Below are 6937 nucleotides of genomic sequence, written 5' to 3' on the forward strand. Positions count from 1 at the left end.
ATATCAGGCCTGGTGCAAATTACGAGATAAAGAAGTGCTCCAATGGTGCTCAGATAGGGAACTTCTGGCCCTAACATTTCTTCATTATCTTCTTTGGGTCTAAATGGGTCTTTATCCACTTCGAGGGACCGGACAACCATTGGTGTGCTAAGTGGATGAGATTTATCCATATAAAATCTTTCCAAAACCTTTTTCACATAGGTTGACTGGTGTAGAAAAATTCCTTCTGAGAAAATGCTCGATCTGTAGGCCGAGACAAAACTTGGTTTTTCCCAAGTCTTTCATTTCAAACTCCGTCTTTAGGCATGAGCTAGCTTCTGTAAGCTCCTTGTGCATTCCAATAACATTTATATCATCAATATAGACTGATATAATACAAAAGCTATTTATAAACACACAAGGGCAGACATCATTATTTGCATATCTCCTCTTCAGAAGGAACTTGCTCAGTCAGTTATACCACATTCTACCCGACTGTTTCAAGTCGTATAACGACCTTTATAATTTAATATTATACATGTTGCGATTCTTGTTTTCTCTTAATTCAGGAATTTTAAGTCCATCAGGGACTTTCATATAAAAATATTAGCGTCTAATGACTCATATAAAAATGTGGTCATGACGTACATATACTGCATATAGAAATTCATAGTTTCTGCCATATGTATTAACTTGCGGAACGTAATACAATCACTAATAGGAGAATATTTTACATCTAAATCGATGTCGGGTCTCTGCGTGAACCCATTTAGCTATGAATCTCGCTTTATATCTCACCACCTTACAATTCTCATTTATTTTTCTTACGAAGACCCATTTATATCCTACAGGGATATATGAACTACAGGTTCAAAATACTTTAGCGAGTTCAGCTCAGCCTCAATTGCCACTTTCCATCTCACCTAGTCCGAGTGCTTCAAGCACTCTACTACCGACTTAGGTTCTGGATCCAGATTATTTTTGGAGATAGTAAGAGCAACTGTAGAGGCAACTATGTTGTCGACAACTTTTATATTTCTATTGTATATTTCTCCTTTTTCACAAATTCGTGGCCACTTTAATTCTTATTTTATGTTAACCAAATCCTTGTCATTTCCCTTAACAATTGGATTTGGTCGTTCCGCATCTCCAGTATTATGATTATCAAGCACGTTGCAATTTACTGGAGATTCCATCGTCAGGATGAACCTCTTCTGGAGGTTATGGGAGTGACTGTCTTTCTATATATATAATTTAGTTTGCCGCGGACTTTTATCTTTTACACTAACATGTTTTATATGCTTCTGGCACAATATGATTCTGGCATACCAAATCATCAATGATATATTCAACATAAATATGGGGCTTAGTCACTCTTTTCTTGGCAGATTATCATGTGAACTTCTGGTTCAGTTTGACTATTACGTGGATATAAATATTGAAGATCTTTTTCACCAATGGAATTTCTTGACATTATTTTGTATTTTGGGCACTAATCTCCCCCTAATGTCGAGAATTGATCTTCAATGAAAATGCAGTCAGCGTACCAAATTATAAATTGATCCCCTAACATGGGCCATAGGTACTAAATTATTAACGGAGTTTCATAAATAATGTATGTACCTTCACCGAGGTCCTATAGAGGTACGCTATGGTGGTGATATAGAAACATGGACTGCAAATAAAGAACACGCAGATGGGAAATGTTTCGCTTCTTCACCACGTATTAGATAAAGGGGGGAAATTGTGATATGCAGTTGGTCGGATTTGGTTTGAATGCCCCATTTAATTTAAGGAAATCCGACAAATCATATTTTGCCCAAGATGACCCAATCGCTCATGCTAGAATTTAAAAGAATTTGGGTCCCTAAATCTCAAACTCATCGCAACATGTTGTATTTTAGGTCAGACAAATTCTAAAATATACACATATGAATAAAAACCACATAGGTTCACAAGAGTTTAAAGCAAAATCAAGATAAATTAAAATTGTCTGACAAATGTATATAATCCAAATATAGAGAAACCAAATAGTTCGATAAGATCCATTACCTTCCCCTCGTCCAAGCTTATGAATATTAGTTTGAATTATGACATGTGCTTCAAGCACTATGACTGAACCAATTAAACTTGCATTATGGTTTCTCACAACAGCTGGTTGTGTTTTTAACAACTACTAATGCAAGGATTAGTTCATAATGCTTTTAGTTGTACTATTGTAAGAGTACAAGGTTACTAGTTGAATTGTATTCAGTCGAGGGTTTAAAATCCAAAAATGGCTACAGGATAAGATCTCCTATTATGTTCATAGCGTCCCCCTTGTCCACGCGTATAAGTAATTTTCTGAATTGTAGCATGTGCTACAAACACAACTCGTAAGCCAACTAGTCTGACATTGTGATTTCTAATCATCAATTGATTATGCTTCTCTGCGACTACTAATCAATTCAGAATGCTAAGTGCAATTCTTGGTCATGTACTGCTGCTGGAGTACAATATCATTTGCGTGGAATAAGGAAAAGAATTTTTTTCCGATCAATTTTATCACTGTCTGTAATGTTCTGCTTACAGAGTTTTAGCTGCTAGATAATTTGGTACAGAGCTGAATCATATTTAGTCATGTATTTAAAATCCAAAAAGTTCTGATTCAGTCTGCCAGTTGCGTTTGAGGGAAGATTATTGGTTTTCATAGATCAAAGCGATCCTTCAGGGATTGCCCAGAAAAGTAAATACTTTTTCAGTGAGGCATTAATTTTTCACGTCTTAATTGATAGAAAGAAAATTTAAAGTGTTTGCCTTCTGGACAAAGATACTTAAATAATCAAGAGATATAATCGTGCAAAAATCACAAGGGTGTCCAGTAAAAATGAATGTTCGAGGCCAAAGACAAGTAATAATTACTATCATATATCACAGTGCACTAATCATGGGGACGAAAGATTAGTGCATGAGAAATTAGAAATATTCACATTTTAATAAGATCACACATAATCGCCAAAATCATCATAAACTCAAGCAAGCAAATAGAATAAAAGCAAAAACATCAAATTGATATATTATGACAATTTTTCATGATTGATGCTCTGTATGAACTTCTGCATATAATCATTTGTCTTTTGGTAAAAGTTCACTTTCTTTGTAAAGCTAACATACACAATTAATGATCCATATAGTAAAACATTATATCAATACCATATGTCTGTGACAGAGGAGGTACATTCCATATGATTTATATACAGACTCATGGATTCATCAAAAGAATAAAGAAACTTATTGGTGGCAACTAGCTGTGTGCATGTGTGTATTTTCCTTTAATGATATTTAATTAAAATCAAAATTTAGACTCCTATATTAATGACTTTATGCTGCATCAAAATCAACAATGAACCGAACACCAAGTGCTTGTGCCTCATCTTGATTCATCCCTTTTTGTATTTAGTAGGAGATCCGCTATTAACCAAACTAACATTATGGTTATGCTTACCAAATGCATGCGATAGACCAATCATCCTTTAATGATTCCATGTAAGTAGTATCTGATCAATATGATTATTTTCAAAAGATGAAGAAAGCTACAAATAGATAGGATCATGGTGTCTATGAAGAAAGCTACAAATACATAGGATCATGGTGTCTATGAAAAGCTACAAATGTATGGATTGTTGATTACAGTGCAATCAAGTCATTAGACAAAACCCAGTGATGTTCATATGTATTACGTTCCAATAATACATATAATGAGGATACATATAAAATTCTTTGGGTTAATTTGAATATTAGTTTGATGTATCAAGAAGAACTAAACATTTATGTTTAGTTCTTCTTGAACTAAACATCTTCAGGATGCGGAACTAAACAAGAAGAACTAAACATTTTTCCCTTTACAATTATCATATTTAATTCTTTGGGTAATGTCTCACAAACAGGTTACATGTATTAATGACCATATCACAATTTTCCCTTTGCTAAGGAAACTAGCATGTACATTACCTCACGAAGTGCATCCGCATATGAGCTCATGTCTGTGAGAATGACAAGAACATGCTTCCCATACTCGTAAGTCAAATATTCACCAACGAACGATTACGAACCGGCTAGCTAGAGCTTTCGTGCTGATAACGTGTTGTAATCTCGTTGTTGTATCTACATACATCACATATCAAAAGTAAGAATCAAACATGAAATATGAGAGTAAATAAATAGACAAGAGAAGAGATAGGGAGAAAGTGATCATCTCATTTTATTCATCCTCATTTCTCCATCAATTACATTTTGTCTTCCATGGATTACATTATATAGATATGGAAGAGAATACTAAAAGTCACAAGTAGGTGAAGAGTCTTCTTCTAGTAATGTCCACATTCATTGCATTTATATTTACAACAGTGTCAAAATTAATTATGAATAGGATTAGTTTGTCTCCTGATCCCCTAATCAATTTTTAATCCTTAGCATATTTCAACATTTCCACCTATTCGTCAAAGTTTATGTACCTTTATCGTTGGAGAGAGGTAAAGAAACCAACTCTCGTGGATTACTTTTTAGAAAAATGAACGTAATAAAAATGGAGATGCAAGGCACTGATCCCGTCAGTCATCTAACAAAGTAAATGCTCTACCATTGAGCTACATACCATGCATATACTAATAAAATGATAAGTTAATTATAATGTGAGAATTTCAAACTTGACGACTTATTAAAGGATGGGAAGCTCAACAATCCATCATTTTTTAATAGAAAAACTGTACATCAAGGTCAATAGAAAAAAATAGAGATGCAGGGTATCAGTGGCGTAGCCAGGATTATTTTTTGCCCTGGGCGAAAAATAAAATTGGTCTACAAGTATGTCATGAGGGAGAGGAGGGAGACGCGGGAGAGGGAGGAGGGCTGGGGATTGTTGAGATGGAGGTCCTGGAAGAGGAAGGAGAGGAGGTTGGATCTGTGGGAGAGTGAGGTGAAATGGCGGGAGAGGAGGGGAAGCGAGGGGAGGAGGGAGAGGTCGTGGGAGAGTCTGTGTTTCTTGCCCTGGGTAGCTGCTCAGGGCAAACGAGCTCTGGCTACGCCCCTGCAGAGTATTGATCCCTGCACCGTTATCAATCAAATGACGTGACTGTGCTTTAACCATTAAGCTGCTAAAACCCCGATTGCTAAAACCACGTGTTAAATATAACGTGACAACTTCAAACTTGACAACTCGTACTTGAATTGAAGTTTAATTAGTCTGAAAATCATGAACGTGACTAGTTCGTCGCCTTGATCCTCTTAATCAAAATTTTAATTCTTAGACAGCACATTTCAACATTTCCACCAATATTTATGCAAAGCTTGTCACCTTTATTATTTACACGTACATATTCGTTTTGTTTGGGAATTCTTTGATCGTCACGCAACATTATATTGCTTCCTTATGCAAAATTGTGATTTCTTCTTTTGTAGATTGTTGTTGTGCACCGTCACGTTCCTCGTCATTAGTCACTAAATTAACTGATTTAGGATTGTGAAGACCCAAAAACAAATATATATATAGACTCGACTAATCTGTCCATTCGGAGTAATCCTAATTAAAGAGAATTAATCCGTATTTGACAATCTCTTTAACCGTCTTGTCAATGTAAAACAAACTATACGTTCAAACTGTTAACACTATTGTTGCAGCAGCGGGTGGGCATTTATTTATGGATTTGGATCTTCTCCACTACAAAAAAGTAGTGGAGAGACCAATACTTTTAATCTCAAGCGTTGTTTATTTAGTAGGCGGTTATGATACAATCTAAATCTAACACTTACCATACCCTCGTGTATTGCACTCATTCAATCTAAATCTAACACTTACCATACCCTCGTGTATTGCACTCATTCCTAATTTGTACTAAAAGAAAAAATCATAACCATCAACTCGTGTATTGCACTCATTCCTAATTTGTACTAAAAGAAAAAATCATAACCATCAACTAGATAATCAATGTATGTGATTATGTAGTGGTCCCTCCACTATTTTTTTTGTAGTAGAGAGGATCTGAATCCTATCTCCGGTGCGCATTACTACTAACATCATCACCATCCAGGGCCGACCCAAGCTTTTTTGAGGCCCTGTGCGAAATGATAAAATGAGGCCCTCTTCTATATAAATGTTGAACTATAAATTTATTGAATTATATTTATTGGTGTGTTTCCTAGTTAATAGGGAATAGTTAATTGGGAATTAATGAGTTCAAATTGAATTTCCTAAACTTTAGGAGACAAATGAGCAACTAATCATAATTGTAGTACTAATTGGTGTATATTTCCGGTAAAATGTAAATCAGATGGGTCATGGGTGTTAGGCAGTTAGGCTTAGGCAATGGATATAAATTATTATTTAATTTAGTGGGCTAGTATTAGATTATTAGGCCCTTTTTTAAACAAACAAAAGACTTAATTTAGTGGGCTAGTATTAGATTATTAGGCCCTTTTTTAAACAAACAAAAGACTTATTGGAAAGAATTTAAGAAATATACTATGGGTATTTTTAAAAATTTGGGGCCCCCTTTGAAATGGGGCCCTGTGCGGTCGCCCCCTACCCCCCCTCTTGGGCCGGGCCTGTCACCATCGTGTAGCGCTAGTGCTTTCATCATTGGTGCCATGACAGTCATTAATAATCACCATTATTTGGCTCCTTCATGCTTATTTTTGTTGTACAGCTATATTTGCCAAGTTCATGTCACCCAAAATTAAAGTCATGGTCAAAACTATTTTTAATATAAACAAGTATTCCTAATATAAACTTCTCTCACAATAAAGCGGGGTGTTAAATTAGTATACTTATTGTCACAAGGCACAGGGCTTGGGGCTATTTTAAAATTCATCTTCTTATGGATTTGGATCATTTTCTGTTTATGTCAGAAAGCTAATTGTATTAGTGGGAGGATATTTGGAGGAGTTTAGGGTCCCTTCATCCTCTCTGATGGCAAATTAATCT

Source organism: Asparagus officinalis, chromosome 7 (assembly GCF_001876935.1).
Source record: "Asparagus officinalis chromosome 7, Aspof.V1, whole genome shotgun sequence".
NCBI lineage: Eukaryota > Viridiplantae > Streptophyta > Magnoliopsida > Asparagales > Asparagaceae > Asparagus > Asparagus officinalis.